Below are 26193 nucleotides of genomic sequence, written 5' to 3' on the forward strand. Positions count from 1 at the left end.
ATATTAAAGGTATAATATTTGTGTCACTTGAGTTCCTATTTGCAAAACATGGCTATTTGTTACTGATGTTACAGGATTTGGGTTAATATATTAAATACAACTTACCCGTTTTATAGTCGACAACACTTATCATAATGAAACCTAATGAATCTGATATAATATCAATACAATATATCTCTTGGAAACTTTTTTTAAAAAGCATTACCAGGGTCACTCCCTGTAAACGACTGATCAAGGAAGACCTCCCTGAGTAGGTGATATTTAAGCTAAAACCTGAAGAGATAAGGAAGTCAGCTAAGCAAAGGACCTGGGACAACTTTTCCCAATTGAAGGAACAGCATATAGAGATCCTGCTGTGGGAAAGAGGCTGCTGTGTTCCTATGACCACAAAGCAGAGCAATGAAAGAGCGAGCATGATCAACGGGGGGGAAGGGTATCGAGACTGGGGGGCCAGGTAAGATTCTTCAAGGCAGTGAGGAGGTGCTGCCTTGCATCACTCTTTGGCCTTCCTTAATTTACAGAAAAGGCAGCCCTCAAGTGTGCCCCGCCCCCATTCCTCACTGGCCAGTAAGGTCACCCCAGTCATATCTCTGCAGCTTCCCTCTCAGCCCCTCTTGTGATCTTTATGATATCACGTGCCTCCTGAGTTGCCTGCTTCTATCGTTTTACTGACCCTAACGACAATCACAGAGGTTAAAATGAAAGCAAATTCCTACTTCCCTTTAGTTGAGTTTGTGGATATTTTTAAAGCCTTAATAATCTAATATCTCCTGGTCTCTAGCCATCTAGGGTTTACATAAGATCTTTTTTTTCCCCCCTTATCTGCATCCTTCTGGAAATGTTTATAGAATCTTCAGGGGAGGCAGTGAAATGAAGCTGGAGCAGGCCCATCCTTGAGGGAAACAGGACCCATCTGGATGCCGAGGCGCTTTTGCCCCTGCAACATTAGTGGTGGTGATCGGGGTGGGGAGGGGAGCGTGAGGAAGACATGGAACGGTGAGTCTATTCCAGTCCTCACAGGCTCCAGCATCCAGTCGCAGGCTGAGCTAAACAAAACTCCTAAGCAAATGTTTCCCCTGGGGGATGATCTGTGAGACAAGGGGGTGCTGATCAGAATAGGAAATGTCACCTGTGTGGGTCCTCGAAGCTTCCTTCCCTCTGCCCATGGGCTTCACAGTAACTTTAACGCTAGTTTCTATCAACAAAAGGGAAGGTTCCGAAGAAGCCTAAGGACTGAGGCCCAGGCTCGGCTTGCCCCTGGATTCCCACCCCCTAGAAGCCCCAGGCCTGCTCCCCACCCTCCGAGGCCAGTCCTCCTCATCCCTGGCTTCCTGGGGGCCCCTGTGAGGAGGTCCTGGAGGAAGGACACGCCTTCCGTGTTCTCCCTGAAGATGGGGCCAGAGACTTCCGAGGGAGCCACGGGTCAAGTTGTTTCTGCAGCTTATCCAGAGAATGATGCCTGTGTCCTCTCTCTTCCCAGCCAGAAAAACCCCATAGGACAATTTTGTGTGCGGGAGCGCTGTTTCGGTCACAGCCGGCTTCCAAATGCAGCAAGAGAAAGAGACCCTTGGCTGCAGGTGAGAGGTCCCGCATCCCTCCTCCTGCACAGTGGCGCCAGGTGAGCAGGGCCCCTCTCTCCACAGAGGTACCGCCCGAGCCGGCCTTGCCCACGTGCACACAGAGGTGCCCAGAAAAGTCCTGAACCAGCAGAGAGGTAAAGCCCTGGAGTCGGGAGGGGGGCTTGGGGGAGCTCCTTTCCAGGCCCCTCACCAAACCAGTAGGCCCGGGCAGCTGTGGTCAGGTGTGGCCCCTCCTCTACCCTAATTCAAACAAACCTCCCCTGGAAACCCGGGCAGTTCTGTTTGCAAAGGGCAGGCTGCAGCCTCCGCAGCTGCCCAGGCCTCTCAGAACCGTCAAGAGCCAGGTTGCCGTAGTTTGGAGCACAGCTCTACTAATAAATCTCCATCCCCAAGCCCTTGACTGCCTCCACTGGGAACTGAAGCCCGGCCTTTCCGAGCCGCCCTGGCAGCCCTGCTGCATTGCCAAGCCTTGACTCCAGGGCCCTGGCAGGCGGCCTTTCTGGATTTGCCTTTTTTCTTCACCTTTCTCCCTCCTCCACCCCCTCATCTCACCTCTCCTTGAGCATTCACATTTCTATTTCCAGCCAACTGTTTTTAAACCCTATGGGAGTTCAAAGAAACCTTTAGAGGGTTTTGCAATCCACCAGTGTTCCTCTCCCCTTGAACTTGGACATGCTGAGGAGGTGGGAGAACACTGGTCTCAGAGCTTGGCACCCAGGGTTCTCAGTTCTGCCTCTAGCTCTGTGACCTTGGGAAAGCCATGTACATCTGGCGTTTTCCAGGTGTAATGACCTATATACACTACCAAAAGTAAAATGGATGGCTAGTGGGAAGCTGCTGCATAGCACAGGGAGATCAGCTCGGTGCTTTGTGACCACCTGGAGGGGTGGGATGGGGCAGGTGGGAGGGAGACGCAAGAGGGAGGAGATATGGGGATATATGTATATGTATAGCTGATTCACTTTGTTATACAGCAGAAACTAACACAACATTGTAAAGCAATTATACTCCAATAAAAATGTTAAAAAAATAAAAAATAAAAAACCAAATCAACAATAATAATAAAAAATAGTGAACATTTGAGTTAAATGAATTTTGAGCCCCAAACTCTAACATCCTAGCTGATGGAGTAGTTCTTTTCGGTTGTCTGAATCTGTGCTGTACAAAGCAGTGAGGATAAAGCTTTGCAGATGCCTCCCCCGTGCAGAGAGGCTGGGAGTGCATCTTCGGGCTTGATCCTACTGTGGAGCTGGCTCAAATCCAATCCCTCGCAGCAGAATTGCTCTTTTTCCCATAGCCCTTCACTAATAGCTCTTTACATAGAAACTGACATGCTGACTTGTCTATCTCCCACTAACTCTTATGGGAAGGATACATGCATGCATTCATTCATATAATCAACGTGTTTTTATATTAAATGCCCACTATGTGCCTTGCTAGGTGCCAGGAGACAATGCTATGCATGACGGATGTGGTCCTTGCCTTCAGGGAGCTTACAATCTAGAGAGAGAGACATAGGTAAAGCCAATAAGCACACAAATCTGTCATGACAATCACGGCAGGAGCTATAAAGTGAAGTTCAGAGAGCCGTGAGCGTGTGAGAGGCTCCGAGAAGCTGCCCCTGGGCATCGCGACTGATGGGAACTGAAATCCCAGGGTGAGTCAGAGGAGTAGGAAGAACAGAGGGAAGAGCGTGTCAAGCAGAAGGGCCAGCAGGTGCAAAGATTCAGAGGCAGAGGGAAATCTGGCTGGAGCAAAAATGAGGGATAAGGGGAAGCATCTCATTCACCTTTGTATCAGGACCCCCAACTCATACCTGACTCTTACTGTGCAAGCTCAAAAAATGTTTGTTGAACGTATGAATGAGTGAATGACTTGTATAAACTCCCCTTTCTGACAGACATCAAGCGGCCTATTTTGTACAGACTAAAAGATAAATGCATTACTTCTTCCTTATTGCTGTTGTGCTTCACCATAGTGGAAAATGTGGAAGTAAGTCTCCTAGAGTCTGAACTGAGAGATTATGCCCACAAGTTCCAGTGTGGAGATGGGTACTACTTGTTTAAATGTGATAATTTAGGTTAAATATATACAGATTAAAATACTGTTGGAAAGTTGGAGAATCGCCAGATTTAACAAATAAAAATATTCCATGAGCCACTGTGGAAAACGGTACGGCAGTTCCTCAAAATGTGAAACATAGAATTACCATGTGATCCAGCAATTCCACATCCAGGCACATAGACTCAAAAGAATTGAAAGCAGGGAATCAAATAGATACTTGCTCACCAATGTTCATAGCAGCATTATTCACGGTAGCCAAAAGGTAGAAACAACCCAAATGTCTATCAACAGATGAATGGAAAGACAAAAAGTGGTACGTACATACAATGGAATATTATTCAGCCTTAAAAAGGAATGACATTGTGATACATGTTACAACATAGATGAACTTTGAAAATATTATGCTAAGGTGAACTAAGCCAAACACAGAAGGAACACTAATATGAGATGCCAAGAGTAGGCAAATTCAAAGAGAAAGTAAATTAGAGGTTATCAAGGGCCAGGGCAGGGGGGTGTTATTATTTAACGGGTACAGAATTGGCACATTGAATAAGATCTTGAAGTGGATGGTGGTGGTGATGGTCGCACAGCATGTGCACGCACTTAACTCCACTGAATCGTACTTAGGGTTGAAATAGTCAATTTTATATTATATAAATTTACCACAATGTTTTAAAAGCACTTTTCCTTCAAAGAAAAAACCCCATGTAATACTTGGGACATGCCTAAACTGAAAATGTATTTATTGTTTATCCAAAATTTGAATGTAACTGGGCATCCTATATTTTCTCTGGCAACCCTAATTGAGAAGCTTCCTGTTCACCATGGGCTTCCTAGAACATTTCCAGGATTCAGGAACCATCCTTTCAAAAGCAAAAATCAGTGCTTGTGGTCTGATAAGAATGAATGTACAAGCCAGGCACGGAAAATCAGGGGGGTGCCTGCCCTAATGATAGACTCAGCCCTAGACACAGGCCATGACGTGACTCCCTCAGCCCTCACTCACTCCATCAGTGAAGAGGTGAAGATTAGAAATCTTGGTTGGATTTCCCATCTGTCGTTTAATCACCGTGATCCACAAATGCAGTAAAAGCTGGTTATAAACCCCTTCTTACGATTGACCACATGGCTAGAATTACAGTTGCAGATGGCGACGCTCAGACGATAGCCTCGTCCCCCGCCATCAATGCATCTTCACACCAGAGTTGGTAAGAACCCATGGGGTGCCCAGATGCCTAATTGTACAATCATTTGCACCCATGCCTTCTCAATAAAAGAAACGGCTCACCATGCAGCAAGAAACAACAGGTGTAAAAGGCAAAGGCCACTTTGGAACCATTTGGACCAAAGAACATGGCTCGGCGTAACAAGAGCGCCCACGGACTTGGCACGCCTGCACTCATCTGCCTGCGAGATGGGCCTGAAATGAGACCACAGCCGCGGAGTCTACGGCTGCTGTTCCAGGTGGTCCCACCTACTCCTTCTCTCAACCGAGACTAAAGGCAGCTGAGGAGGGCATGGCATGAAGAGATGGGTCGTGTCCGAGTCATTTTTACTAGGTGCTGACAAGTCACCGCGAACGTCTGGAAATGGCGTAGCACGGCAGAAACACACGGGTCACGATGCGCTGGTGAATGATTACCAGAGGAGAAATTCATTACAGGCTGCTCTCAGCTCCCATCACGTAAGGAAGTGTTACATTAACAAGATGGAAGGTCCCTGCGGTCCCCTCCCCAACACAGCCCCCCACCGCCACCGCCTGCCACCCCACTATTTCAGTCTGTGTTGCATGGAGGGAGGGGAGCCCAAAGGCAGGGGGGAGTTAATTCAGCTACACTCATCAACAAGGGGGTCACCGTGGCAGCCAAAGCCAACCGAAGCAGATTCGACCTGCACGCCACAAGAAATTCTTTCCCTGCCGCCTGCACCAGCTATGACCCCTGCAGTCTGGTGACGATCTATGCCATTAAAGCAGAATGTCTTTTTTTTTTTTTTTTTAGCTGTTCACGTCACTTGCTTTCCATCCTGGATGTGTGTGTTTCCCCGTCCATGTGCCTGGCCTTGTCTCTGTTGGCCCCCAGGTTGCCTGGTATTTCTAACCTTTCCTGGTGAATGATTACCAGAGGAGAAATTCATTAGAGGCTGCTCTCAGCTAGACACAGACAGATGTAAACACAGACAGGTGTAGAACGTAGTGGGTGCCAGCCTAGAACCCGTACTGGAGACTGCGGAAGACTAGGATGAATAAGACATGCTGGCTTTGGAGCCTCTCTGGATCAACACGATCTGGGGTGATGGGAACAAGAAGTCTCCCTTTTGTGGCAGCCAAGAGGACATTATAGATGGAGTGGCCTTCGAGTCCTTGGTAGTCAGTGTCACAGGCCGTCATTGTCTCGTCCCTCTTTCTAATCTCTTCTCCAATTACCACTTCCCACGTTAAAGAATCACAGGGCACAAACGGAAGGTTAGCAGAGAGTCAAAAGCATGCAGACAGAGGGGTCAATAGTTCTCTTTTAATGAGATTTCTGCTCCTTCAAAATGCCATTCACACGCAGAGGGGCCAGCCAGCCGAATCTGCTTTTAAAGTCAAATGCAAAGCCAGGCCCGGAACAGACAGTCTCTGCCTGGGGTGGGGGGTCTCCACCGGTGCCTTCCCCAGGAGGCCAGAAAACTCAGCACCTTGGCCTCGCCCCTTTGCCAAGCCCCTCACCACTCAGAGGCCCTGCCAGGTTCCTGCTGCAAACGTTAACCTAAAGCGCGTGAGGAGCCCCAGCAAGCCCGCCAGCCAATGCGATGTTAAATATTACACCTCCCTGCCTGGGCCTGGGCTGAAAGCCGCCATTTCGTTATGCAGCTTCCTCTGGGTTAAGGAAAAAAGAGCACACTTCTCCCAGATGCGCCCCACGGAGACCTGCCCTCAGTCTCGCCAGCGCTGGGCAAACCTTCAAAACTGTTCAGTTTGTCTAAGCCCCATCCATCTTTAATGTCAGAGTCTACATTTTCTCCTCTCCTCCTTTTTCAAAGCAGCCAAAAAAGAAAATGTCACCGCATTTGGGGCCAATTCAAAAGTCAGGCTTAGACGGATGTTCTGTTTCATTCTCCCCGTGTCTTTATCTCCCGTGGAGTCTTTAGGGGCTGCATCTCCACCCCGCTCCATTCCTGTGTTCATTTGGTGTCTTGATGTCTCCCCTCTCTCATACGCTCCTCACTTGCCTTCTTCTAAAGCATCAGCCTTAGAACACAAAACTCTCTGTGACTGCAGCCCCTGCTAAGAGGACATCATGTTGATTTGGGAGGTGGGGGCCGGGGAGGGAGCTTGCCAGGTGAGGCTGTCACCACCCCTATCAACATCCTGCCAGGGATTTGGAGGTTGAACAGCTGATGCAGGTAAGTGTCCCCAGTGCTGCCTTTTAGAAACCGGATTCTCCAAATTTGTGCAAAACACATGGAATCATCCGAAGCTGTGACAGTTTGGTCGGGAACGGTGTAGGCACCTCTTCTCCCTGTACGCCTTAGAAAGACTCTTTAAGCCATGAGGGGCAGGCGGCAGTTCTGATGAAGATGCCAGTCGGAATGCATCTCTGACAGCTCCTGGCTCACCCAGGAGTGGGGAGCTGATACACTGATTGATACCCGGGGGCGAGGCCGTCAGCTGGGAGGACACAGGAAGGAGATAAGGGACTCAATCAGTGTCAGACCCGTCCTGACACACGTCGCTGTAAATCACTTTGGGGAAACATTCTCACCTGCCAAGAGCGGAGAAGGGCGAGTAGGTAATAAAGAAACAGGGTGAGAAGCAGCTGTGTGGGCTGCCGGCTCTGGGATGGACTCTGGCCTTGGCTCTAGATGGAAATGTACAAAACTCGTAGAACTCCATCCAGCCATCCTCAGCCCAAGCGGAGGTACAGCACTGAGTTCATTGCAGTGGGTTAAAATAGAATGCAGGGTGAATTTTAGAGTATGTGAATTAGGCCTCATTAACACTGCTATAAATATAGATATTCCAACCAGTAGCCCAGGATGACTGCAGTAAAAATCCTCCGTCCCCACCCCTGCCCCCCACCACCGTCCACCCCCTGCAGGAAGGCAGTAGAGACCACTGTTGACTGTTCTCACCCTGCCTTTGCCCACTGATAACTGGAGTGAGAAGCAGCCCATGGTGAGCCGTGAGGAAAACAGGCCTTAAAGGTGCAGCGGTTTTTTTTGTTTTTTTTTTTATTTATTATTTTTGGCTGCGTTGGGTCTTAGTTGCTGCGCGCGGGCCCTCTCCAGCTGCGGCGAGCAGGGGCCACTCTTCGTTGCAGTGCGCGGGCTTCTCATTGCGGTGGCTTCTCTTGTTGCGGAGCACGGGCTCTAGGCACATGGGCTTCAGTAGTTGTGGCTAGTGGGCTTCAGTAGTTGTGGCTAGTGGGCTTCAGTAGTTGTGGCTCGTGGGCTCTAGATCGCAGGCTCAGTAGTTGTGGCGCATGGGCTTAGTTGCTCCACAGCATGTGGGATCTTCCCGGACCAGGGATCGAACCCATGTCCCCTGCACTGGCAGGCAGATTCTTAACCACTGCGCCACCAGGGAAGCCCAGGTGCAGCGTTTTGATGAGAAAAGATTCCTCCAATTCCAGAAAGCCCCAAGACTGCACTTCAGCATTCCCCAACCATGTCGCAGATGTGATTAGCACTGGCCAAACCCATTTTAGAGATTGTCTTTCAACATGTTTTAATTAGACATTTAAAAATAATAACCTTATTTTTTTGTCCAGGGGATGGAGTTGAAAATAATGAACGGATTAGTGATTAATTAATTGCTGGCAGGTGTGGGGAGAAACCATCTATGGCTTCTTAACATTTTCCCCCTTTCTCTCTTAAGATCATTCTTTCTTATTATAATTAATTTTTGCCACCGCAGCACTTCTCTTATCAAATATTCGAATAAACTAAACAAATAGAGTGTACTGAGACCAAAGTACTCAATATGACGTTTAATTGGAGTTGCAGCCTTGCTTTCTCCCGGTGGAATCTCAGGGCACCTGGAAGCTTTCCCTGGCAGCGGAATTGGACTCCAGAAGTGCGTTGTTAGCATCTAGTTCATCTTCCTTTCAGGTGCCAAGGGCATGGCTTGATTGAAGCAAGGAGCCGTAAGACGTTGGGTGTTTGTGGTACTCTGGTGAGGAACAGAGGCGGGAACTTAACAAGGCTGTGGACCTTCTCCCACCCACCTGCCTCACCATTCCCTTCTGTGTGTCTGCGCTGCATGAGTACACACCAGGGGGTGCACCATCCAGCTGTTGGAAGGGTCAAGGCCCAGTGGCAACCACATGCTTCTGTTTGCAGCATCTCTCTGGGCTCTGCAGGAGGGCTCTCATCATTTATCACTCACACGGGAACAGCTAGGTCTGATGCAACGATGCACATCCATGACCTTGAACCCAAGCCATGGGCAGAGGACGGGTGACAGGCAGGACCTGTGCTTGTGTACAAGGCCCCCAGCACTAGACTCTCAGGGAATGTGGGCTTCATATGAAGCTCTGTTCTTCCCAAAGGGACAGCTGCTCAGAAAGGCTACGGCAAAGTACACTTCCTACTCTGCAGGGCTGTTTCCTGAAAGAGTGAACAGGCATCTCTAACTACCAGAGGGGATTTTGGGGATGTAGGCCTGTAATGGAGACCGAGCTATTGGCTGCTTCAAAATAAGTTATGAGTTTCAGGACATTACTCTGGTGCCTTCTCACCATTGGGAGATTCCTGAGGACCAAGGGCCTAGGCTGTCTTCTCAAAAGCAGGCAAATTGTTGAGCCATGACCATAGATTTATCCAGAAATGATGATTAGTAGGAATAGAGAAGGAATGGAAGGGGAGTTTTAAAAGTGGGTCTCTGGGACTTCCCTGGTGGTGCAGTGGTTAAGAATCCGCCTGCCAATGTAGGGGACACGGGTTTGAGCCCTGGTCCGGGAAGATCCCACATGCCGCGGAGCAACTAAGCCCGTGCGTCACAACTACTGAGTCTGCACTCTAGAGCCCGCAAGCCACAACTACTGAGTCCGTGTGCCACAACTACTGAAGCCTGCGTACGTAGAGCCCGTGCTCCGCAACAAGAGATGCCACCGCAACGAGAAGCCCGCGCACCGCAACAAAGAGTAGCCCCCCCTCGCCCCAACTAGAGGAAGCCCAAGTTCAGCAATGAAGACCCAACTTGGCCAAAAAAAAAAAAAAAGTGGGTCTCTGATGGCCACTATGTCCTTCAGCCCAAAGTATTTTCTCCAGATAGAGGCAAAGATAGAAGTAGTTTGCTTTGACTGATGGAGCCCAGATGATGCCTTGTCATCAAGCATTTCAGTAACTGGGAGTTGAAAGGTAAAGCAGGGAGGGGGTCACGGGGAAGGAGCCGTGGGGGTGGGGACACTGCTGGCCAGGAAGCTGGTAAAGAAATGAGAGGTGCTTCTGAGGGCTTCTAAACCATGCAGGCGGAGTGAGGGACCCAGCCAGAGGGAAGATTCTCCGGTACTTCGCTCAACAAATCTTTTTCTCTCTCCCAAGTTTGGAAGCATTGAAGAACTGGAAATTGGGATTGGGATTCCTAAGGGGTTTTCTAAAGTAGCCATGTATATAGTTTTTTAAATCCTCACAGATAGACTACTGGGCAGCCATAAGGAGAAGGAGGAGGAGGAGGAGGAAAATTCTTTATATATAAATGTGAAAAGATCTTTAAGATCTTAGGAATTCCCTGGCAGTTCAGTGGCTAGGACTCTGCACTTTCACTGCCGAGGGCCCGGGTTCAATCCCTGGTCAGGGAACTAAGATCTTGCAAGCCGGGGGAAAAAAAAAAAAAGATCTACAGTTAAGCAAAAAAGCAAAGTGAAGAACCATGTCTGGCACGTGGGACAGGCTCTATAAGTTGCAGGGTCCAGTGAAAAATGAAATTGAGGGGGTTGAAAAATTAAGAATTTCAAGAGAACAAGAGCAGAGCATTAGGCAAGCGCAGGGCCCTCCTGACCCTGGGGCCCTGGTGACGACGGCACATTCGTCCTCCACAGCCATGAAGCCAGTGGTGCTGGGATGTTACCATGCAGTAAACCTGAAATGTTGCATAAGAAATAAATAATGAGGTTTACTTATGCGGGTGGTGAGAACTAGTAGGAATGAAGAAGGAGGAAGGAGAATTTCCACTCTATGCCTATTTCTACTTTTTAATGTGTGAGCCGTGTGGATGAGTTACCAAGTCAAAAAAGGAAATAATTTAGAAAAGTCCTCAGGGCTGTAGAGAACTGCACGCAGACTCTAAGCAATACATGGATTCCCATTCACATTTCTCAGTGATTCCATGTTGCTCCGTGGAGGTCCTGGGGATGGGAAGAAGCTCAGAGAACAGATGCATCTGACTGAAGCCACAACTGTCCTCTTTCTCACCATTCATGCGCTTGCCACTGGACTTAGATTTCTAAGAAGCCAAATAAAGAATGTTATCTCACTCTGTGATCTGTGAGGTTCTCTTCAGCCTCCTGAACTTCACTAGGCCTCAGGCACATGAGCCAGTGCCTACTTTTACAGCTGCCTTGTAGGGTAATACGTGCTATTCTTGTGAGTAGAGGGACTCCAGATCTCTTTAAATGCATGGGTTGGATGAATGTATCAGTAATAATGGTAGTAATCAGAAATAACAACATGTTCCAAGTCTAAAAAAGACACCTTATGTAAAATAGATAGCTAGTGGGAAGCAGACGCAGAGCACAGGGAGATCAGCTCGGTGCTTTGTGACCACCTAGAGGGGTGGGATAGGGAGGGTGGGAGGGAGATGCAAGAGGGAGGGGATATGGGGATATATGTATAGGTATAGCTGATTCACTTTGTTATACAGCAGAAACTAAACACAACATTGTAAAGCAATTATACTCCAATAAAGATGTTAAAAAGAAAAAAAAAAAAAAAGACACCTTCATGTGTCTCCAGAATGGCGCAACCCGGAGAAATGGAAGCGGAATGTGGAATACTCCCAAACTACAGATAATCATAATAGTTTGCACGTATTGGGTATCTACAATGTCCTGAAGGAATTATTCATGTAATCCTCATGATTCCCCTCAAGGCAGGTCCTACTATTTTTCTCATTCTGTAGATAAGGAAACTGAAGTCCAAAGAGGAAAAGTAACTTGCCCAATATTACCCTGTGAATAAAGGATGGAGCCAGACTGGAACAAAGACATTCTGGCCCCAAAGCCCAAACTCTTAATCATTAACCACATAGGAGGGAAGCCCCAATTTTAATGTAAATGATCTATATAATATTGAACTAAAATGTAATAATTCTTCTCAGCTGTTTTACCGACAGAATCTTCCTCTGTCCAGAACACAATAGAGCTAATTTGGAAGTAAGGGCTACCTACTTTCATTTGTATAGATGTGGCTATGAATTATTTTGTGCCATCAAGTCAAATGAACACTAGGTTCACCATTGTTTAAGGCCCACAGTAGTGTTCGGTATGGACTGCACCCCCTTTTTCTTGGAAACATTTCTTAAATTTTGACAACTTGACAGCTCTTTGGAGCAACTCTCTCAAGACTTTCCACAAGCTCTCCAAGTGATGTAAGAGGTTGAGGTAGTTAAGAGGAGTGATGAGGAGTTACTTCCAAGAGTACCAATAAATCAATAATCCAGAGTCACAGAAGGTCAAGATCAGAGGCAGATGTTGGCATTCCTTAACTGAGAAAAGAAGACTCCAGGACTCAATTCGAATTGGCTGTAGAAGTAGTATGAAAGTCAGACCAAACCCCAACATTCCCTTGGGAACTTTTCCCCTTCTGTATTGCCTAGGACACCAGGAACCAAGTATCTCTGTGAGAGAAGTGTATCAATATATACATATGTACCTTCTATCTTGTTTTGCATTTATCTTCCACTAAATCATGGTGATTACTTTGATGGAAAAGCCAATTTCAGACATATCTTTCTTTCCCAGCACCTAAAACACTACAAAGCAAAACAGATCCTTGATATACGTTTGTTGAAATGATGAGTGAATGAATGAATGACTCATCAGTCAGTTGAGGCACTACCATATTCCTTAATGGCCAGGTTATACAAGTAATATCTCATCATGACAATCCAACCCCTCCCTGCAGCCAACCAAAGATTTCAAAATCATATGAAATATTCAGATGATTTTTATTCTGTTGACACTTTGTGATAATTGCTAGAAATTCTTTTCCCAGTAGGCAGAAGCTGGAGATGAAACAAAACCAATATTAAATTTCTTCATCAAGAATTGGAAAGTGAAAACAAAATGTCTTGAACATAGTAAAAGAGGGACATTTTGCAGAGCAGCTTAATATATTGCCCTGGAATGTCTAAAAGTATTTTGTGTGATATTGTCATGTAACTACTCAATAAATGCTTTAAAGCTTGTTTGGCTTGTTCAAATTTAAAATACTAAGAGACGGACTTCCCTGGTGGTCCAGTGGTTAAGACTCCATGCTCCCAATGCAGGGGGCCCGGGTTCAATCCCTGGTCAGGGAACTAGTTCCCTCGTGCCACAACGAAGATCCCACATGCCGCAACTAAAGACCCAGCACAGCCAAATAAATAAATAAATATTTAAAATACTAAGAGAGAGAAAAGAGGTTTGGTTGATTTTTACAAATTCAATATCCAAAGTAGTATGGAAGGAAATAAAACAGCTGGGATTTGTGTAGTTGCTAATTTAGCTGAAGAATAATCATCCAGCTAAGCAAAAATAATTCCTCTGCCACGTCTGGAGGAACCAGTTGCAGAAGGGAAGGTGTGGTTTGGTTGCCAAAAGGACATTTTCCTTACTGGAAAAAAAATTCTTAATTTTATGCAAATTACTGTTTGGTCTTATCCTTATTTATTTATGTATTTCTTTTTCTGCTTCAAAGTGATGAAACACAAGAAGAGGGAAGGTGGTCTCAGGACTATTATGAGATTAATAAAGCCAGGATTTCTTGGGGAAGAGACTGGCTGAATCTTGGCCAGGTGATGAGATACTATAAGGAGGTCAGTGTCCTAAAGTTTTCCAGTAAAAGCTGCAGGATGAGAAAGACTGCCAGTAGCTTGTGAAGAGAGGCCAAAGGATTAGTCTACACTCTAAGAGTAATTGAAAATTGGGAAGTTTTGCTTAAAGGGAAAAAAGGAAAAGTCAAGTTACAAATAAACAATGATTGATAATAATCAAAGTCTAGTGCTGTTACAGTGGAGGATTGCTGGACTGAATGTCAATATTATGACATAGTATGAGTGTGTTTCATGTTTGGTAATTGCAATCATTGTTGCTTTTGTTGTGGTCATCCATGTACAATGCTTGGTGTCAGTCTATTTATCTCTTGTAAAAATAAAATACAGTGTGTGTGTGTGTGAAAAAAAAAAAAAAAAAAAGTCTAGTGGGACAAAGAACTTAACCCGAACATAGATTTTTTTACAGTAGTTCTTTGGATGTTGTTCTAAGTTCTCTACAGAGTATCACTTTCTATATTGCCTTTACTATTTTAAGAGTTATATTTAGATTTTCTTATTTGAATTTCTGTTTTTCTCAAAACTAGTGATTCTTGAAACTTACCTGCGTCAGAATCACCAAGGAAGCTTTTTAAAAATGGAGATTCCTGAACCCAAGGCCCCAAAGAGTCTAATTAGGTGGATATAGGGTTGGGGCTCACGACTCTGTGTTTTAACAAGGAAATAGGTCCTAGGTAATTTGATGCAAGGAATTCACATCTCACTTTTGAGAAACTACTCTTATGATTTATGAAGCAGGTAATGTCCTGGGTCTATGCATCTGGAGCAAGGAATTACCACCAGATGGAAATTTATCAAAATTACAGGCATAATGGAAAGGAGAACTCTGAGAGGTCAGAGGGTAGTGATTTTATCATTTAAACATGATGTCAAATAACTACTCAATAAATGTTTCAAAACTTAGTTTATTCAAATTTAAAATATTAAGAGTTTAGAGATTTGGATGAATTTTACAAATTCAATACCAAAAGTAATGTGGAAGAAAAATAAGCAGTGGATTTGTATAATGGCTAATTTATTAGAGTTTTGAAGTCCAGGACACATAGAAACAGAACCCAGAGAGAAGGCTGGAGAGCTACAGAAACTCGTTTTACCTACTTTTCAATTCTGCCAGCCTCTCCCTAGAAGTAATGACTTGATAATAAACTTCAAACTAATTTTTAATGCCCACAATTTAGAAATCACTATTTGGTTGTGAATCTCCATTTCGCTTTATTTCACCTACCTCTCCAGGTGAGGCATGTCTAAATCTGCCTTACAAGTTCAAAGCATGTTCTTCTGATTTCATTGCAACCCCTCCCTCAACTGAAAAGATAGGGGAAGAAAACTGAATTGAATGAAAAGGAACCTAGCACTGGACAGCATTTTGCCCCCTCCCAAATATGCACATGCCTCCTTCTCTCCCTCCTTTTATGAGTATGAGAGTTCCATGTAACAGTACAGTCCCAATACCAGGAATCTTTGTAATTTTCCTTTGTGGAATACCTGGGCTACTGTAGGTCAATAGAAAAGTAGGAAGAATGGCTTCTTACCTAGATTCTGCAGAGGAAGATCTATTTTTCACTGACCCATCAGGATACCCATTCACCCAGAGAAGTAATATGAGCTGAGACATACTAAGACACATCCCTTCTTAGAGAAGCTCAGCCCACACTGGCTCTGTAGAATCAAAGATTTCTCAGAGGGCCCATTTCCTAAAGCTTTTGTCATTTCAGAAGCTCTTCTGGCCCCTCTCTCCAAGGTCTCCACCTTAGTTATGCAGCTGTTAGCACCATGACAGCCATCAAAGAGTACACGCTTTGGGCAACGCAACCTCCTCCAGTGGGGAAGTGTTTGACTCAGAAAGTCACAGTCTTCCATACGGATCTCTCATCTTCCCATTTGTCAGTGACACCAGATGGTACAAGGCATCAAACCCTTGCAGGAAGCCACTGCCCTATAGCATGGTATGAGAAAGCATGGAGCATTGGGCTTCAGACACTAATTGCCTGACCAACAGCAAATCACTTAGCCTCTTGAAGCATCATTTTCCTCCTCTATTAAAGGGGTATTCCTACCTTCTGGGTTTGTGAGAATTTGAGATAACGTATTCAAAATGCCTGGGATATAATAGTTGATCAATAAATGGCAGTTATTATTTTATGCATGAGCCTTAGGCTAATGTATGTGTGAACATTTAGTTATTAATTAGAAGGTAAATGAAAACTGGCTGGAGGGAATTGCATTTGACCTTTAGCAAATTATTTCATTTAGATGCACTGATGCTAAACTATCACATCTTATGAAGAAAGACATAAATAAATCTGGCTGACAAAAGATATTTTAATAAATACTCAATCTCCCACCAACATCACATCACAGTCTATGGCCACCCCACTGTAATTTGTATGCCATTTGGGGAGGCTTTGTGCCTTTCCCTCTCCTGTCAAAGTCAATCACTGGCTGATCGGGGGCCGGATTCAGCTCATAAAATCTTTTTTGAGTGCCTGCATCTAGTGACTGCTCCAAAAAAAGGTACTCTCGATGCTTTTTTCCCTTCAAATAAGCTTGCCACCAAATCAGCTTGAGTGTACTGGGGTTGGTAGAGTCTCTCTAAATTATTCCCACACTGAGATCAGTTCAGCTGGTATAAAGTGATGCAGGAGCCTGATGTACCCATCCTTACGTGCCCCACTTTATTGACAGGCAAAGAGAACCTGCCGCAGTCCATATAAAGTATTGATACCTTATAACATGGGGGCAATGTTATGAGATTTACTTTGCTTGCAGAACTATGGTCTGTTACAGGGAGAACAGCATAGCTGTTCCAGCTGATGAGAGAAAGGGAGAAAGAAAAAATGACCAGGGCTTGCTACAGACTGGAAAAAGAAGAGACACAGATGCATCATGACCTTATCTTGGAAATCTAGAGACTAGATTGATGAATGAGAAAAGAAGGAGTGTCCCAGGGAAGGATGAGGATCCATGAAGGCATTTCTGGGGAGGGCAATGCACAAAAGAAGAGGTTGAGAGGGATTAAGAGGCTGGGGCTGCCATTCTTTGAAGAACAGTCAGGGACAAAGAACTGACTGGCAGCCTTGGGGAAGAATGGAGCTAAGGCTACCAAGCTTAAAAAAAAAATAGAACTAGAAAAGAAAAGAAAGGGGAGCTGTAAGAGGAATCAATTGCTGATATTGTTTGGTTAGAAAAGATTTCAGATCCCATGGCTAAAAGAAAAGAGATTTGTGTTTTTCACGTGCAATTCTCTCATGCTGAATCACATGTAAATGGTGTTATCAGGGCCTCATCTGGAGTGTCTCTGCCTCTCGACCTACCTACCTGGGATGAAGATGTATTAGAAAGTCCAACCCAGTGAATTCTGCAAAAGGGCTCTGATTAACCTTAGAAAACTCCGACTGTACAAGCAGCCAATATAATAAGCTCGTATGTTGTGACTGATTACGCCCATTACCATTCCTGCATATTTCTGCCTTTTAATGCCCACAGAAGAGCGGGAAGGAGAGTTAGGCAAACATTTTTGGGACTGGTTTTATTAAGCTAATATACCAGGCATTGCCCATTTTGCATCCTGAGAAGCCATCAATCGCTTTAAACTTAGCATTTTCATTAGAAATCATCTATTTTAAATAATTATACAGTAAATCTTTGAAGTGGTTTTTATCCCAGGACCTCAAAATACATTACTATTGCTGCTGAATCTCAGCATTTGGTAGATAGTATTACATTCATTTTCTAGATGGTTAAACTAAAGCATCTAACGGTGAAATACAAAATCAGCTATAAAGGTAGGAAAGGAGTTCACAGCACTCTGGGCCAAGCGCTTACCATTCACCTATATAACTATGCTTATTGATACACGCTGCTATCCAAATGCACAATTATGATCTAGGGGCAAGTGAAGACTTTGACCGTCCATTTGGAGAGGACATCAGTCATGTTGGTGGCTGCCTGACATGTTTTAGATATGCTTCTTATGTTTGGGGAGCAGCTCACTTTCCTATCTCCCTTGCAGCTGCAGGGAAGACATGTGACCTGGGCTCTGCCAATCAGATGCACTGGTCGAGCAGCAAGTCTAGTTCCTGGTGCAGACGTTCAGCAGAACAGATTATAGTGTCAAGTGCATGGTGGTGGCAGCGCTGGCTTCCCCATCAGACCAGTCTGAAGGCACAGCTGTAGGCATGTTTTTGGAAGTTTAGCCTCTAGCCTGGTTCTTTTGTCCTCTCAATGATTGCATGAATTCCCCTGTACACTTTTAACAAACCCCTTCCCTGCATGATAAGCCAGACTCAGTTTCTGTCACTTGCAGCTAAAAACCCTGACAAGAATTCCTTTACATCCTATGGAAAATAGAGGTTTGCAGACTTCCTTTGTACTTTTAGATAGGTTGATAACTAATTATTAATTCTTTTTTGGAATTGAATGTCAATTTACTCAATTGATATTTGGTATTTATAAATACCTAATATTTATTGAGCACTGACTAAGTACAAAACTCTGTGCTAAGTATTACAGGGAAGATTTGCTGAATGCCTACTATGTGCTATATATCACACTAAGGGTTAGGGATATGAGAAAAATAAACAAAAGCAGATATGGCCACTAATCCTCAAGAGTTGACAGTCTACAGGGAAAGGCAGACAATAATTGAGGAATCACACTCAAAACTGTAAAATTGCTACAGTGATAAGTAATGTGAAGGGCTGAGAAAGCATCCCTGAGGGAAATATATGTTAGCATGAGATATGCCTTTGAAAAGAGCACGCTAGGGTTAGTCAGAAAATGAATGGAAGGGAAGTGAACACAAATGCAGACAGACCAGTTAGGAGGTAGTATTAGTTACTCAGGAGGGAGATAACGGTAGCCTAGACTAGGGTGGCAGGGGTAGAGTTAGAGAAATAAGGACAGACTCAAGAGATATTAAGGTGGTAAGATCAAGAGGACTTAGCAATGGACTGGATATGGGAAATGAGGTAAGGTCATAGATGACTCCAGGTTTCTGACTTGAGCCACTGGGTAGATGGTGGCATCTGTCCCTGGGAGAACACTGGGAGAAAATCAGGTTTCATAGGGACAACATGAGCTCCATCTCACATGTGTTAAATGAGTTGCCTTTAAATCATCCATTAGGTCTGGAGCTCAGAAGAGAAGACTGAGCTGAAGGCATGAAAGAGTCCTTGTGTAATTGAAGTCATTGTATGAATGGGATTTCTTAGGGAAGAATATGGCCCAAGACCAAAGGGATGGACTTGGTCCTCATCTTAAGGAGTGTCAAGTATAGGTCTAAAAATTCAGGAAGCCACCCATCAAAGGTTAACAAAAGGTAATGATAGTCTGCCTAGAAAACATCAACAAGGTGAAATGCCTTAATCCAAGAAACACATCTAGATTCTCTAGCTACAAACTCCTCTATGACAGGGATCACACACTCAAGGGCCTGGCCAGTCTACTGCTCAGTTAATGGGCCAAGCAGGGGCTGTGGCATATAGTAGAGGACATGTCCCATCTAAAGTGGGCAGTTGCTTCTGAGCTCAGGCAGGTTATTCCCAGATATGATACCTGTATCCATGAACCTCTGTTGAGTCTCACACTTTTTAAAATACCTATTGTGTTTTACATTAACTTGAAAGGACCTTGACGGAAACAGTATTTAACCAGATTTCTAGAGTCAGAACCCAATTCTCTGCTTCTGACTTGGAAACAATCTTCAATTACTGTAAACTATTTTCCCAACTAAAATCCCCTATCTTTCCCTTTCCAAATAGCATTGATAGCCCCAGAAGACTATTCTCCTACCCCAAACACTTTCCCTGGCTATTAATACTGTTCCTAAAACTATTTTCCACTGTCTAACACTCTACCATAGTTGGTCCTCCCTAAAACCCCCTCTATTATTCAACTCTATCCTGAAGATAAGGGTATCATGGCTATTACAGCCCCATGGTATGGGATGTAGGGATAACTGAGCAGATGAACAAAGACTAATCATCTCCTGCCACTATAGAACAGCTTGGGATCAGGACCAGGAAGGTAGGCTAGCCCAGATGAAGGGACAGTCTGGAAGCCAATGACAGAAGTGAAGACTACAGAGTTCTGGAGTAATCTTGAAGATGACCTAGGACAGAGGGAAAAAAGAGAGAAAAACTAGAAAATAATGGGAGACACTAGCTCTCAAGGTTAATTAGTTCTGGCCTCTGATTATTTATTTATTTATTTATTTATTTTTGCCACTCAGCTCCAGTATATCTACCTGCAGGACTGGAAGGTATTTTCCATTTATATGCATTCAGATTTTTTTTTTTTTTTGCCTTCTCAATATTCCTTTGCAGTGATACATTGCATGTGCTAATTATAACTGCCAGCTATTGACTAAATCTGATATGTAGCCGAACTGGATTTATTTCTTAGTTTAGTATTACCACACACACACATAATCGGCTCACACAAAATCAAAAACCTTCCTTTCCCATTCCTACATCTCTAGCCCCAAACCATAATTATTAAACAAAGAAACATGAAACAAACAGACCATCATACACGTGTGTAGTAAAGCAACTATTGGGATTTGCTCTGCTTCATAATATTCCAGGTGAGTCAACCACACACCTTGCTTTGTGTTGCAGCTCTCAAGGCGAATCTCCTTTGGGAGACATTACACAGCACCTGAAACAGAACCACTGTTGGTATTTCCTAAGGTATCTTGGTGTAGGTAAGAACTTCCTCCCAAATTCCCTTTCCGTCAACATTTGGCAGGACTTCTGTCAACAAAAATTACAACAACCAACACCTAACAGAGTGTCTGGCACATAGTCAATACTCACTTTTTTTTTAATCACAAGACAATCAAATGAAAATGAGCCATGTCTAATCTAATAATGAGTGAATATAGTAACGCACTTAGTGCCAAACACATAAGTGCTATATAAATATTAGCTATTAGTGTTATTATTATTATCTAGAGTCACTGTTGCTTCTTGTTCACATTATGGGAACCCAGAAGGGCTTCTCCCACTTCCTTCTCTCACTCCATACCTCTTATTTAAATACTATCAAAACTTTCAAGTTGGGCTTCCCTGGTGGCGCAGTGGTTAAGAATCTGCCTGCTAATGCAGGGGACACGGGTTTGAGCCCTGGTCTGGGAAGATCCCACATGCCGCGGTGCAACTAGGCCCGTGAGCCACAATTACTGAGCCTGCACGTCTGGAGCCTGTGCTCCGCAACAGGAGAGGCCACGATAGTGAGAGGCCCGCGCACCGCAATGAAGAGTGGCCCCCACTTGCCGCAGCTGGAGGAAGCCCTCGCAAAGAGACGAAGACACAACACAGCCAAAAAATAAATAAATAAATAAATAAATAAATAAATAATTAAAGGTGCTAATAATTTTTTTAAATAAATAAATAAATAAACTTTCAAATTTAAACCACCCCTCTTTCTCTCCCTCACCCTCTCACTCTTTCTCTCCCTCCCTCCTTCTCTCTCTCTCTCACACACACACACACAGTGAGAGAATGTGGTCTCTCGTGCATTGCTGATGGAAGTGTAACCAGCACAGCTCCCACGGAGGGAAATTTGGACACATCTATCAAAATTACAAATACAAATACTTTTCAACCCAGAAGGTCACACTGGAGAATTTATCCTACAGATTAACTCATACCCACGTGATAAACCATACGTAAAATGTTATTCATTTGCAGACTTGTTTGAAATGACAAAATGGGAATCAAACCAAGTGTCCATCAATAGGGAGCTTATTAAATAAACCTTGGTACAAGCATAGACTCTGAATACTATACAGCAATGAAAAATTTAAAATATGGAAGATTTCCATGTACTTTTATGAGATGATCTCCAGGATATATTGCTAAGTTTAAAAATAATAAGGCAAAGGAGAACAGTATATAGAACATTCCAGATTTGGCATAAAAGTGAGGGGGGAGGGGATAAGTATATATACTTGTATTTGTTTTACATTAAGAAACTCTGGAAGGGTATGGAGAAAAATAAGAGGAATGATGGTCATGGCAGGGAATGGAGAATTAGGCAGGTAAGGGAGAGAGGAAGCAAGGAATGAAGGGAAAATATTTTACTATAATATTTTTAATTGTCTATTCAAAATAGATATAGATAGATGATAGATAAGTGATAGACAGATACATGGATAGATAGATAGATAGACAGACAGACAGACAGATAGATAGATAGATAGATAGATATAGATAGATAACCCACCTTTCTTTTAAATGAAAAGAAAATCTGGTCTTATGACTATCTAAGGAGTAGATTCACCTGCCAGTGCTCTGTAGTTGGAGTGGGTGCCCAGGAAGTTCAGCATCTGGAACAGTCTGTCCCCTCTCCTCCAGGCTGCTTCCCCTACCCACTGTGGGAGGATGGGGACTTTGAGATGGGTAACTGTGCCTAGAAAGCTGGACACCTGTATTGGTTAACTTAATACAGTCTGCTGTGCTCTGGCCCTGTTCTCACATCTATATATTCCTTCTGGGACATAAGAGTATAAATTAAGAAAAATCTCTAGGGTCACAGACTCAATATTATAACTCTTCATTTCTTTGCTTCCATCAAAAATTTCAATTCAGACTTTTAATGTGATTTGCAAATAGCTTTGTGTGATGTGACATTGGAGGTCAGAGGACTTCTCAATCCATCTGAACATACATAAACACACTGCAGCAAAAATCCATTAAAAGTACAAATAGCTAATCCTTTACATGGGGTGAATAAATAATTCACCTCCAGGCTCTCCCGCCATAGATCAGTTGTGCCGTTATCAGATGCCAACACTGGAATAGGAAAGCAAAGCAGCTGTATTAACCTTTGACAATTAAAAAAAAAAAAAGAATGGGTAAAGTGGAGATGAACCATTTGTTTTCTTTCCGGGTAGCTGTCTAAACAGACTATGTAATGAACAAGCTGGGGAGAAACCATTGACTTAATGCTCTTCTGATGAAAACCTTTCCTGATTTTTCACCTCAGGTAAAGGATGGATCTGATCCACACTTTAAGGGCTCCAGCAGTGGCACATGCCAACAACCTGATGTGACTCAGGCACCTACACAGGCTCAGCCCTGCTCCAGTGAGAGACCCACTGGCAACTTGGCTCCCTCAAGCTCGGCTGGCGGAGGAAGGGAAGGCTCAGGGACAGAATAATGCAGGACTCATTCTACACCGAAAAGGCCTAAGGAAGAGAGGTGCTCCCATACCTCCTGTAGTCAGGAAAAGTCAGGAAGGCTATGGAAGAGCTTTAAGGATGAAGAGGACCCAGGCAGGAAATGAGGCTCAAGTCAAGCCAGCCACTTCCATGCAGATGACCCCTTACAGCAAGACTTCTTAAAATTCAGTTAACAAATGTTTACACGGGGCTTGCTTTGTGCCAGGCACAGTTCTAAGTGCTTCAGACATCAACTCCGTAAATCCTCACCACATCCCCTTGAGGTAGGTTCTATTGTTAGCTCCATTTTACTGGGGAGGAGATTAAGGTGCAACATAATGGAGAAACCTGCCCAGTTTTATTCAGCTGTGGATGAGGAAGCCCAAGGAAAACAAATGACTAGAGATATGAGCCTTAAGGTTAACAGAGCCTCCCTGATAATTATCATTAGCAATTCCACTCCAAGGTATATACCCAAAATAGTTGAAAACAATTGTTCAGACAAAACCTGGACACAAATGTGAAGAGCAGCACTATTCACAATAGCTAAAAGGTAGAAACAATCCAAATGTCTATCAGCTGGATAACAAAATATGGTATTTCCATATAATATAATATTATTCAGCCATACAAAAGAATGAGATGCTACATGTCACAACATAGATGAATCTGAAAACCATTATGCTAAGGGCACGTAGTGTGTAATCCCATTTACGTGAAACATCCAGAAGAGGCAAATCCATAGAGATAGAAAGCAGATTCGTGGTTCGCAGGACCTGGGGAGAGGGAGGAAATGGGAAGTGATGGCTTAATGGGTTTGGGGGTGTCCTTTTGGAGTGATGAAAATGCTGGAACTAGGTAGTGGCGATGGTTGCATAACATTGTGAATGTACTAAATGATACTGAATTACATACTTTAAGATGGTTAAAATGTTGAATCTTAGGTGACTTTTACCTAAGAAAAAACACCTCAGTGGTTTTATAAAATAATTATTTCTTCTCAGTTACGTATCTGTGGGTCATCTGGGGGTAAGGTGATCTAGTGTGAGCTAGGCGGGGCTTGTTTCTGGGCTACAGGTTGGATCCAGGTCACCTCACATGTCTCTCCTCCCCTCACCAGTAGGCTGGACAGGGCATATTCTCCTCACAGTGACAGCAGAAGCACCAGAGGGCACCCCAACACTCAGACACATTTAAATGGCTTGCATCCCCTTGGCCAAAACAAGTCACATGGCTGAACTCAAAAACAAAGGGCAGGGAAGCGAACTCCACTACTGGGGAAAGGAACTATTGATACAAAGATGAGTGACAACATGGATGAACCTGGAAGACATTATGCTAAGTGAAATAAGCCAGACACGGAAGACAAATACTATATGATCTCACTTAGATGTGGAATCTACAAAAGTCAAACTCATAGAATCAGAGAATAGAATGATGGTTGCCAGGGGCTGACGGATGAAGGAAATGGGGAGATGCTGGTCAAAGTGTACAAGCCTTTGGTTATCAGATGAATAAGTTCTGGGAGTCTAATGTATAGCCTGGTGATTACAGTTAATAATGCCATCTTGTATACATGAAATTCACTAAAAGAGTAAATCTTAAGTGTTCTTACCACAAAATAAAAGGTAACTATGTGAGATGATGAATGTGTTAATTAACTTGATTGTGGAAATCATTTCATAATAAATGCGTATATTAAATCATCACATTGTACACCTTTAAAAGTCACATGGTACATCCTAAATATATACAATCTTGATTTGTTAATTATACCTCAATAAAGCTGGAAATAAAAAAATAAGAATGATTTTTAAAAAGTTGAATGGTAAAACACAAAGATAAAGAAAGGAGTAGGGAATTGGGAACTTGAATGCAATCTACCTCAGCTTTTTCCCTACACGGTTGACCTCTTCACTCTTTACTCCTAAATGGCAAGAATTCCTCTATATCTTTTCCACCAGCTTTCATGATTTTTTAGAGCAAAGGACCTCCTTCTAAGGAATGTGACCCATTTTCACTCAAGGTACTCTTATTAAATTGTACAAAACACAGATCAAAGTGAGTGTTTATAATTCAGCTGGGCTCTTCTAATGTTTAGCAGATGGAATGGATGAGTTCCAAAGCAGTTACAGGAGCCTTGGTATCAGATAGCACATTTTCAGGTGTGTAGATCTCCCCACCATACTTAGTGGCAGATTTAAAATCCCACCATCAGTCAAGGGGAAGAGAGAGGACATGGAGGATTGTGTAGGAATTTCATGGGCCAGTCCTAGAAGCAGCAAACAACACTTCTACCTACATTCTATGGGCCAGAATTCAGTCATATGGTTGCAAATTTTATAGGTGCAAAGGAGACTGGGAAATGCAATCCAGCTGTATGCCTAAGAGGAGGAGAGAACTGGTAAAGTGAATAGTTAGCTAGTCTCTGCCATATTCTACATTAAGCTGTCTTTATTTGAGTGTCAAACCACCTAAAGTTGGCTTCAGAAAAGTGCTAATGTCTTATTTGTGGGAGTTTAGAGGACCACGTCTCCAAGGCTGGAGGAATAAAGGAAAGTCTGGCACCAGGTTTGAGGACATTGAGTAGCTAGAGAAGTAGGGACCACAGTAGCATGAACAAAACTCGGCTTAAAGAAATGTAAAACTGTACCAGAACTTGAAGAAAAAGCATGTGAGGCACCAAGGATCTTCAAGATTCCAATGCGTGGAATTCAAACAAGAAAACTAAGTGAGTTCTTAGAGGCAAATACCATCCAAGGACAAAAGCCTTGACTTCATTTCACTCAAGTCTGCCCTGGGGAAGCAAGACTTCCGTATATGTTACAGATTTCACCATTCCATTAATGGCTTGCTCCCTAGACTTATACTGTCGCCCGAAATAAATTGAAGCTTGAACAAGCAATGTAATCAAAATGATTTGGACACAAAAGTCTTTCTTCTCTTTCTTTCCCACTCCTTTTGCCCACCTCCCCCCTCACAAGAGCTGACCTGAAGGAAGTAAAGGAAAAGCTAGGCTGAGGATGTTGTTAACACCTCCAAGGCCAATGAAAGACAAAACGAATTCAAAAATTATACTTCCAAAGTACTCATCATGCTTCCCCAAGCTGGCAAGTTCCTTCTTTCTAGACAATGACCCAGCCCCCCCTGAAATTTCAAGCCGGTTGCTATTTCCACCTCTCTCAACTGGAGGCTTTATTATCTTGAGGTGAGAAAAGTTTCTTCAGCAGAAATCTGCCTGGGAGAGAAATCGGAGTGATTTAAGCAGTGCTGATGTGTACTGGAGATGGAAGAGGATCCCCAGCTGCCACAACAGAAAGAAAAAATGTAAGCTCAGATGCATTTATTAAGGTAGGTTGGATATCTGT

The 26193-nt window shown here is 43.8% G+C and overlaps 1 pseudogene; it reads left to right on the forward strand.

Moving 5' to 3' along the window:
• Positions 1-413: 413 nt before the first annotated feature.
• The window catches only part of LOC132368808 (mitochondrial import inner membrane translocase subunit TIM14-like), a 35043-nt pseudogene continuing 9263 nt past the window's right edge, over positions 414-26193 (forward strand).

This window comes from Balaenoptera ricei, chromosome 7, assembly GCF_028023285.1.
Source record: "Balaenoptera ricei isolate mBalRic1 chromosome 7, mBalRic1.hap2, whole genome shotgun sequence".
Taxonomy (NCBI): domain Eukaryota; kingdom Metazoa; phylum Chordata; class Mammalia; order Artiodactyla; family Balaenopteridae; genus Balaenoptera; species Balaenoptera ricei.